Below are 9,215 nucleotides of genomic sequence, written 5' to 3' on the forward strand. Positions count from 1 at the left end.
TTGTAGTGAATAGAAATGGAGAGAATTAATCGAATAGTCGCATGATTGACAACGGGACTGAAAGTCTAGCCGTAGTCCAAGCCTTCTTGTTAATGAAACCCATTAGCCACTAATCGTGCCTTATAACGTTCAGTGGAACCATCAGATCGCCGTTTGAATTTGTAGACCCATTTGTTGGGAAGAATGTTCATAGTGTGGTGAAACGGAACCAATGTTCAAGTGCCGTTTGGTTGTAATGCAGTGAATTCATCGGCCATTGCTTTGCGCCACTCGAGATGTTTATTTGCCTGACTATAACAGGTAGGCTCAACCAAGTCGTTAACAAAAGTAGTAACATAAGCATATTTGGGGTTAGGTTTGCGAACACCAAGTTGGCTTCGAGTGATCATGGAATGGGACAAGTTACTTACCTCGGGAGTAGATGAAACTGGTGGTGTGGGTGTAGCTGGTGGTTAGGTTGTAATAGGGGCCGGATTAGTTAAGGGTGAAGGGTGGGACCAGGTGGGACGTGGGGTTCGGCAGGTATAGACTTGAAAAGGGCGCGAGGCAGGAGGCTGTGCAGTAGTAATGACTGGTGGGGACGGGGAAAGGGGCTGCGCGATGGCAGGGATGGTTGAGGCAGTAGAAGGTGGGGATGGGCCAATGAGGATGACGGGATCCACAAACGAGAAGAGGGATATTGGGGAAGTAACAATGGACTCTTTATAGGGAAAACTATGCTCATCAAAGACAACATGGCGAGAAAGAAAGACACGTCCCGTAGAGGGATCCAAACAGCGATAACCATGATGATTTAAAGAATATCCCAAGAAAACACAACGTTTTGAACGAAATTGTAATTTATTAGTATTATACGGACGCAATAAAGGAAAACAGGCACAACCAAAAACTTTGAAAAAGGAATATTGAGGAGGTTTATGAAACAATTTTTCAAATGGAGAAACATGTTGTAAAAGGTGAGTAGGCAAACGATTAATGATGTAATTAGTGGTGTGAAAAGATTCAGCCCAATAAGAGGTGGATAAACCAGAATGAGCTAAGAGAGTTAGAGCCGTTTCAACTAAATGGCGATGTTTTCGGTCAGCCAAGCCATTTTGTTCAGGATGGTGGGGGCATGTAAGAAGATGGAAAATGCCATGTTCATTCAAAAAATTCCGAACACGATGATTAACAAATTCACCGTCACCATCTGATTGAAAAGCCTTAATTTTAACACCAAACATATTTTCAACCAAAATTTTAAAAGTAACAAAGGTGGAGAAAACATCTGATTTTAAACGAAGAGGGTAAAACCAAGTATAACGAGAGAAATCATCCACAAAAATCACATAATACTTAAAGCCAGAGACCGATAAAGTAGGTGAAGACCAGACATCAGAATGAATCAATTGGAGATAAAGAAAATGGTAATTTATGACTTTTACCGAAGGGACAAAATTGACAAAACTTACTAGAAAATGAGCTTTTAAGGGGCAACTTATTTGTAGAAACTAACCGTTGTAAAGTAGAAAAAGAAGGATGACCTAACCGAGAATGCCAGAAAGCATCCGTTACACGTTCACCTAATAAAGCAAAAACACCATGGGGTTGAGGAGAAGAACAAGAGGGGTAAAGTCCATTGTTACTCGGGCCTTGTAAAAGGATCCTCCCCGTCCGTGAATCCTGCACACGATAAAAACGAGGATGTAAGATAAAGAAACAATCATTATCACTCATAAAACGATTTAAAGAAATAATATTAGTAGAGGCGTGAGGATAGAAGAGAGTGTTAGGTAAATGGAAGGTAGTAGTTTTGGTATGAAGAAACGAATCACCAATTTTGGAGATTTGTAAACCTGGACCACCATGCACACCATGAATTTGATCAGTTCCATGATACTCACGAGGATTGTGAAGTTGTCCCACATCATTGGTTATGTGAGAATTGGCGCCAGAGTCGAAAAGCCATTGTTGCACAGGCGAGGCAGGAGAAGTAGTGGGCGACGCACGGGACAGAGGGGCAGCCGCATAAGCCTGAACACAAGACGAAGGAACCCGTCCTTCATATGACATGTTGAGACGATTGAAACAATCAATAGTGGAGTGACCATAACGTTGACAAATCTGACACTGAATACGGCCAGGCGAGGAGAAGGCCGGTGCATGAGAAGAACCACTGGAAGCAGGAGCAAGGCCGAGGATGCCGTTGGAAGAAGAAGGTGGGCCACGGGAAGAGGGTGTTGGTGAGGAAGAATCACTAATGTAGGGACGAAAGAAGCCATTGCCATGAGCGTAGCCACCACCGCGGCCACCTCGAAATGAACAACCACGGCTGCAAGATGCACCACGACCGCGACTATATAGAACCAGAAAAAGAAAAAATAAAATAAACTGTGAACCTTTGTCGTGAGACGTTGGCTCTTGATACCATGAAAGATATTATTTCTGAATCTCAACTCAATGAATGAGCGAGTCAATTATCATTGATATATATAGGATTACAAACCAGTCGTGTAGAAGGATACAAAGACATAATTACAATCAGGTTTACAAAAGAACTAGAAAACCTTAACCCAAAAGAACTAGGAAACCCTTGTAGATAAGGCTACCGCTTCTGTGTCCTTGGTGAAGTCAGATTCCTGGTGGGAAGTGGATCGAAGATCCTTGGTGGACACAGATACTGGTTTATCAAAAACCACTAGACCTTATCAACAATGGCAGTGCAATGTATAGTCGTTAAGACCTAAAGTCGTATAAATATGAAGTGAAATCTAACGGTTGGTGTCGGAAAATGAGTTACAGAGGAGGAAGATAAAGATGGTTAATTATAACCACATTGTGGTGTATTCAAATGAAACCAGGTGATCGCCCTTCGATGTACAAAGTCATCAAAATGCTTGGAAGAGATGTTGAATGTCTGCAATTGCTTCTTAGGCCTTCTCTGTGTCCACAAGAGGCGTCTGCGACTGTGGGTGATATTCAAGAAAATAAATCGAACCCAGTGTGTTCTAACACCGAGCTAACATGTTCATCGTCAACTAGGTGAATATCAAATTGTTAAGAAAGTGCAATAATGTTATAATAATTAAATTCTCATTTTAAAGTGATTTAATTAGTAAAGAACTGTCGTCTGTAAATGTTGTTAAAGTTTGGATGTGTGTGTGTGTACAAAAAACTGAAAGAATGAAGAACAGTCACTGAAGAATTTGAGAGAAGGATGGATAGTTCTCTCTGCAAAATACACACATGAATATACTTTTATTTCTCTCTCTTGCACCCGAAATCGTGCACTGCATAACAGTTAGTTATAACTCAAGTGAATACACAACTAAATACAAGACATTATTACTAGACAATTACAATACATGTCACTACACTTGGTAATTTATAACTCAAGTGAATACACAACTAAATACAAGACATTATTACTAATGTAATTAGCTCATTGCTTATACACTAACAAATGTTTGTGCTTGAATTCATCTATGAACTACTGGTTGGAGGTATATATCTACATGTTACTCTAATTCAGCGATTGCTTCTAATTCTAGGAGGCGCCTTTTGAGGATGACTACCTGTGATGTTTGTGTAGGACCCGCAAAAACAAAAGGATTAGGAGGCATCCTCAAGTTTTCTCCTCCTCCTAGCATCTGAACAACTGTTTTCATGGAAGGACAATCCACCGAGTGCCACTGGATGCACCAGAGCCCTAAAATTGCAAGTTGCTTTGGAATCTTACCATCCCCTTTTTCCCCGATATGGATTCGCAGGTCATCTCCTTCCTCTAGAAGGTTATAAATCCATTCTGGATAGTAAATTTCATTGGTCGTGTCCTCTATGGTTGAACCAATATTCTTCTTTCCTCCTATCATCTCAAGCAACAGCATTCCAAAACTATAAACATCTGCCTTGTAAGACACATTTCCAAAATTCCTGGAAAACACTTCGAGTGCAATGTAGCTAGGCCTGGCAATTTCTGACACGACCCGATAACCCGACACGACACGACACGAAATTAACAGGTGTTTGGGTCGACACGATAACGAATCGGGTCGTTATCGGGTAACCCGATAAGCACCTGTTAAGATAACGGGTTGGTTCGGGTATACACGTGGGTAACACGATACACGATAAGCAGAATATTATTTTTATAATTTTATAACCCTAAAAAAATACTATAATAATTATATACATTAATTTTACAATTTTATACCCCTAAAAATTATAATAAATATATATATATATATATATATATATTAACTATAAAATTTATAATAATTATATATACTATAATAATTATACCCCCAAAATATTAAGTCTATCTATAATAATTATATATATATATATATTAAATTTTATAATAACTATAATAATTATTAATTAATAATTTAATTTGCATGATTTTGCATCCATTGAAATTTGATGTGATTTCTTTCCATTCAAATTTCAATAATCAATTTCTTGCCGTTGCCAACTTGCCGCCCTTTTTGAAAAAAAAAATGGAGGGAAAATGAAAATGTTAAGAAAAGTTGAAAATGAAACAAAAAAGTGAGGGAATTAGGAAAAGATGTTGGAGGGAAAAGTGAAAATGATAAGAAAAAGTTGAAAAGGAAACAAAAAAGAGAGGGAAAAATGAAAATTAATAGAAGTGGTGAGAAATTTTTTTTTTTTTAAGTTATTAACTTTTTATCACACACATGACTGTCATGACATATCTCACTATTTTTATAATGACACACGTGACACGTGATGTATGTACTATTCCGTGTACCAGTCAATTATAATTTATACGTACAAAATAAATAGATTTAAATCTACTTAATAAATATATATATACACACACACACACGGAACTTGATTGATGGCATACGAATTCTCCAAAACTAGTTTCAACGATCCAAACCGTCAAAATTGTTTGTATATACTTGGAGATCACATCAGCAAAAAATCACAAAAAAATAACATTCAGAGATCAAGTAACGGGACATAGCTTTTCAACGGTTATAAACGAAAAATCACGATTTAACGGTTATTTTAACTCCGATTTTGATGATTTTTTATAACTACACTCCTTGACCCTATATGAATACAATGAATGAATTCGATCTTCAATTTAAAATATTTACACAAGTGGATACCACAAAATCTTATGTTATATTTAATAAAAGTATAAATAAACTCTAAGTGTTAGTCAATCTATCGTTTTACGAATTCTCCAAAACTAATTTCAACGATCCAAACCATCAAAATTGTTTGTATATGCTTGGAGATCACATCGGCAAAAAATCACAAAAAAAAAACATTCAGAGATCAAGTAACGGGACAAAGCTTTTCAACGGTTATAAACGAAAAATCACGATTTAACGGTTATTTTAACTCCGATTTTGATGATTTTTTATAACTACACTCCTTGACCCTATATGAATACAATGAATGAATTCGATCTTCAATTTAAAATATTTACACAAGTGGATACCACAAAATCTTATGTTATACTTAATGAAAGTATAAATAAACTCTAAGTGTTAGTCAATCTATCGTTTTACGAATTCTTCAAAACTAATTTCAACGATCCAAACAATCAAAATTGTTTGTATATGCTTGGAGATCACATCAGCAAAAACTCACAAAAAAAAAAATTCAGAGATCAAGTAACGGAACAAAGCTTTTCGACGGTTATAAACGAAAAATCAAGATTTAACGGTTATTTTAACTCTGATTTTGATGAATTTTTACAGCTACACTCCTTGACCCTATATGAATACAAAGAATGAATTTGATCTTCAATTTAAAATATTTACACTAGTGGATGTGGATATCACAAAATCTTATATTATAGTTTATATACTTAATAAAAGTATGAATCAACTATAATATTAATAATTATATACATTAATTTAATAATTTTATATCCCTAAAAAGTAAAAACTATAATAATTATATAGATGTAGGTGTAAATTGAATACAATTTCATGATGATCGATGTAAATTGAAGATTTTGTAAATGGAGGTGTAAACTTTTGAGAAAGACTTACAATCTTAAAAACAAAAACTCTTTATCCTTGCACATTTAATATTTGTAATATATTAGTAGTGTATGTATTATTTTTTTTATTAGGCTTTTATTTTTAAGTGTAGATATAGTACTTGAACGAGAAATGTTTTAATGTTTTGAAGTAATATTTATGTGGCAATGTGTGGTATGTGCAAATTTAAAAAAAAATATATTTTTTTCTTAACGGGTCATAATGGGTCATAACGGGTTGGGTTACTTTACCCGTTGGGTAAAGTGACACGACCTGTTAAGGACCCGTTAAGATAACGGGTGTGACACGACACGACCCGTTAAGATAACAGGTGTTACACGAAAACGACACGAACACAATAGACACGACCCGTTTGCCAGGCCTAAATGTAGCCCATGGTCCCCCTCGCTGTAGTCATTGACATTATGCTTTGATCCTTGGAACATAACTTGGCCAGACCAAAATCAGAGATTTTTGGTGTGAAGTTTTGGTCTATCAAAATATTGTGGGGTTTGATATCGAAATGGAGGATTCGTAGATCGCATCCCGGATGAAGATATTCTATTCCTTTGGCTATGCCGATAGCAATATCTTGCAACTTGTCCCAACCAAGGAAAGAGTTCCTTCTATCTACTGATGAAATACAATCCTGGAGCGAACCATTGGGAAAGAACTCATAAACCAGAGCTCGTCTAAATCCATCCGCACAAAAACCAACCAAGTGAACCACATTGACGTGGTGAATATGACCCATTGCTCCCACTTCAGTTAGAACTCTTCCCCATCGCCCTTAGAATTGTTAAGTACCTTCACAGCAACAAAGCATTCAGAAGAAAGTTTTCCTTTAAAAACAGTTCCGTAGGCTCCCTGGCCTAATTTATACTTGAATTGATTTATAATCCTCTTAATATCTGCATATGAATATCTGCTTGGCTTGAGAGCTTTGTAGTCCGCTAAAAATGTTTCAAGTTTTAATTGATTCTCTTTTTCCTTTTGATCAGCGCTATAGACGTGATATGCTACAAAGACCCCTATTAACAGAACAAATGAACCCAGGGTTGCTCCTGCAAATAGATAGATTCAATCCATGAGTAAACATTTATTCTCGAGTGTCCTTTGGACTTGAAACAAAGCTAAACACCACTCTTACACAACTCACCTGCGGCCACAAACTTCTTTGTTTTGCCTGCAAAAGATGTGAAAATTAGACTGTCAGTTATCGAAATTAATTAATATCGTCACCACAAATATAAGCCACTACTTACATGAAAGGAGAAAAATCACAGCTGGTAGCAGAGTATATCGATCATAATCTTTGAAAAAAATCACGAGCAGAATGTATGCGAAATATAGATTTACATGTTTTCCTTACTTGGTTTCCTATGGTGAACACTCAATTTCGCTCTTGGTCCCATTGATCTTCATTCTACACCTCTTGCACTCTACTTCACGTTCTATGCAATTTGTTTTGGACCATTTGAATTGAAGAATAACATTGCCATTTCTCACCCAATCGCCAATGGAACTGATAAAGCATCATACATCCTTGTACAAGACTGTAGGGCTGTGAAACTATCAAATAATCCAAAGAAAGAAGAGACGCCATAAATTCTGTCTCCATGGCCACCAAGGCAGGGTACTTGATAGGCATATATCTCTTTCAACAAGAGTAGGGCAACGGAATAAGGTAACATTACGTACTTCATAATTTGTGAAGTAGAACGGAGAGATTACCGTGTTGGTGATTTCCAAGGGCTTCAACAGCAGGCAGTTGTCTGGGTGATATACTTGGATTTCCTGATGCTTGTAATCTATGTGTTTGACAAGGAATTTTACTAGTACTATTGGCTGGTCAAGAACCGCTTCATATCCGCCATTGCTTTCAATCTTATTATCCCCGGAATGATGCCCGCGGCGGAATGGAAATGGATAGCCAGGCCATGATCATCGCCGCACTTGGACTCTGTGCACGCATATTGGCTTCCCCCGACCCCTTCGATGAAGGCCAATAACAATAATACGCAAAAGGAAGAGATGATCAATTGCTGCATCTTTGAGCTAACAATGCCTATAGAGTTTTTTTTTTTCCCTAAGTGGAGCTAGTATTAACAGATGTTTATTGGACCGATAAACATGAACTCGCGCGTAAGATTGGAGCCTTGACAGTGGTTACGTGTTGTGTTGAAAGAAATAGATCAATTAAGTAGAAAACAAAAGATGTACATCATTTCATTTGAAAATTCGGACTAAAATACAGAAAGAAAATCACACTCGACAATTAAGTCAAATAAATCAGGCTGAAATGGGAGAAATTTTTCCAAGAGGTGGGTACTATTAGTGTTTGATTTCTAGATTGAGTTTCTTCAATGGAATAATGAATGCAGAAATGTACAGAGAGAAAAAGATTAGATGTGAAATCCCGTTCCCGGATTTCACTGTTATAATCTACGTATTTGTTTTATTGAGATTTTATATTATTTTTGAGAAATTATATTAATTTATTTGAAATTAGATTTCAATTAAACTAGGTATGAAGGTGAAGTTTGGAAAATTATTATTTACTCGTTGACCTTTTGAGGTCACAAGTCACGTTGTCGAATAGGTCTCGAAGCCACGAGCGCATAGGCGAAAGCCTTTTGCGAGTCCGAATTACAACGGTATAGTTACGGACGTTTGAAGTTGTGAAACTGTAGATTGTGGAAATTATTTTAATTTCCACTTAGGGGTATAAGTGGCCCAAACCCTTTTTGGGATGAAGGGGGGACCGGCCATTTTAAGAGGGAAAAGGGGGGAAAAGAAAGGAAAGAAGAAAGAGAACTCCCTTTCCCGTCCGTACACCCGCGCCCCACCCCGAGCAAATTCCGGCGATTTTCGCCATCTTTTCCGTTGAACAACCACCATTAACTACCTGCAATCTCTTCCACTACCTCCCTTCTACCTTTCTCGCCTAGGATTGAAGGGTTTTGGGTCCAAAACCATGTAAAAACCATGTGGGTGACCCATGGAGTTTTGACGGCAATTCTACCGTTCCGGCGAGTTTCACCACCCACCAACACCCTTAGTCCACTCCCCTTCGACCCAGGAACAAGACCCAATAGGTTGTAGGGGCGTTGGGATACCGAGGAAGTCGAATTGAATAACACCCACCTTTGGGTTCCGGCGGTTTGTGGCCAGTTTGGGGTGTTTTCCCGCCAAATTGGCCTTGGCCGC

At 37.5% G+C, this 9,215-nt stretch overlaps 1 pseudogene; it reads right to left on the minus strand.

The window, feature by feature from the left end:
* Positions 1–1,621: 1,621 nt before the first annotated feature.
* LOC125478329 lies at positions 1,622–7,656 on the minus strand (annotated as a pseudogene).
* Between the last annotated feature and the right edge of the window lie 1,559 nt (positions 7,657–9,215).

Source organism: the organism of the source record quoted next, unplaced genomic scaffold, assembly GCF_019419815.1.
Source record: "Pyrus x bretschneideri cultivar Hongxiangsu unplaced genomic scaffold, Pyrus_bretschneideri_v1 Contig24, whole genome shotgun sequence".
NCBI classification, from domain to species: Eukaryota; Viridiplantae; Streptophyta; class Magnoliopsida; order Rosales; family Rosaceae; genus Pyrus; species Pyrus x bretschneideri.